The following is a 2,069-nucleotide window of genomic DNA, read 5'->3' as shown; positions in this document are numbered from 1 at the left end:
CAAGTTAAAGAATTGGTAATTTTGTTTATCTTTCAAATAATTGACCTTTGATTTCATTAAGTTTCTTTACTGTTTTTCTATTCTCTATTTTATTTATTTCCAATCCAATAATAATTATTTCTTCCCTCTTGCTTACATTTGGTTTAATTTGCTATTCTTAATCTATGATCTAAAGGTGAATGTTTAGATAACTACTTTGAGATATTCTTAATTTTACATGTAGACATTTACAGCTACAAATTGACCTTCAAGCACTACTTTACCTTTATATAATGTATAAAATCCTGTTCATTTTGGCATGCCATGCTTTTATTTTCGTTGGTCTCATATCATTGTCTAAAGGCTTTCCTAATTCCATATTTGACCCATTGGTTATTTATGAGTGTGCTGTTTAATTTCCACATATTTGCAAATTTTCCAAATTTCTCTCTGCTCTTAATTTGTAATTTATTTCCTCTGGGGTCAGAGACATACTTTGTACAATTTCAATCCCGTTAACTTCACTTAGTCTTGTTGTATGACCTAACCCATGGTCTACCTAAGAATAAGTTGCATGGACACTTGAGAAGAATGTGTATGCTGCTGTTGATAGGTAAAGTGGGGAAACATCTTTTCCCATTGTGCAACCTCTTTGTCAAGTCAAATAAAAACAAATCCATAAATGGAGCTTTTCCGGGGAGCTACCAGGTCAAATGCACAAAGTTTTCTCTACATGGAGCTTTTGGAGGAGCTTCATTCTCGTTCTGCCCCCTTCAGTGGCTATTAGGCTGTTAGTTTTCACAGCTATACTGCCTTCAAGGATGGAGTACAAGGCTACCATGAAATTGGGGAGAAGACAAGAAGAATAGACCATGTTAAAACACCACAAACCTTCTGCCTTTACCAAAATTCAACTATCCTTCTTAAATCAATCAACCTCTGACTGTTGAAAGCTTTTGGGTAATTATTAGCATTCTGAACATTTTTATTTTGACAATATTTCCAAGTTTCTCATTGTTTTTAAAGAGAGGAGGATTTTCAGAGGTCTTCACAATTTTGGAAGTGATATCTTTCTTAAAAATTTTGTTAATATTTTCTCTTACTTTAATTTACCTTTTTCTAATATCTTTGCATTCAAGCTGTTGAATTTTTTTCTAGCTGGCTCAGATAGATACTTACAGCATCAATTTTCAGCATTAATTAATTCTTATTTATCAACAGTGATTTATAGTAATAAATATTCAGCATTAACTAACCATTATAGGCAGTGAAGGCTGTTGCTATGGTCTGAATAGTGATATCCCCCTAAAATTCATGTTAGAACTCAATATGACAGCATTAGGAGGTGGGGCCTTTGGAAGGTGACTAGGTCATAAGGGTGGAGCCCTAATGAAGGGAATTAGCGAAGTGAGCTCCCTTGCCTCTTCCAATATGTGAGGACACAGCGAGAAGGTGCCTTGTATAAGTTAGGAAGTGAATCCTCACCAGGCACTGAATCTGCTGGTATATAGTTTCAAGTTCCTGTGTCTTTTACTTTTATTTACAAAGCATGGATTTTGGCATGAAATTTTGCTTTGCAGAATGTGTTATTTACAAACTAATATTTTTAGAGGGATGCCCGTGTACTAAAGAAAAAAAAAAGTTAATGATGACCTTACGAAGTGAAGCAGACATGAAAAATAGTAAGAGATGAAAACACACAATAGTAAAGAGGATATATTTGAGGTTAGGAAGCCTCTTAGAAAAGAAAAAGAACATATAGGGAAAGGAGTAGTCATACCTGCTCAGGTTGGCTTCTGAATTTCTACATTGTGTTTCTCCCTGGCCATTATCTTTCAGTGCTCTTTAATTAATGTTAAATTGTACCCAAGAGAATATGGTTAGGCAAGCTCAAAGAATGCTGGGAACATCATTGGCTGGCCTCCACGTATCTGCAAAGAGATCAGCTGGTGAATGAAAACACTCACTACCTAGAATCCTGGCGCTTTGAGAGGCCAAGGTGAGCAAACCGCTTGAGCCCAGGAGTTCAAGACCAGCCTGGCCAACATGACAAGACCCCATTTCTATGCACACCTGTAGTCCCAGGTACT

The sequence above is a fragment of the Colobus angolensis genome, unplaced genomic scaffold (assembly GCF_000951035.1).
Source record: "Colobus angolensis palliatus isolate OR3802 unplaced genomic scaffold, Cang.pa_1.0 Scaffold459, whole genome shotgun sequence".
Classification (NCBI taxonomy): domain Eukaryota; kingdom Metazoa; phylum Chordata; class Mammalia; order Primates; family Cercopithecidae; genus Colobus; species Colobus angolensis.
This window is presented reverse-complemented; position numbering follows the sequence as displayed.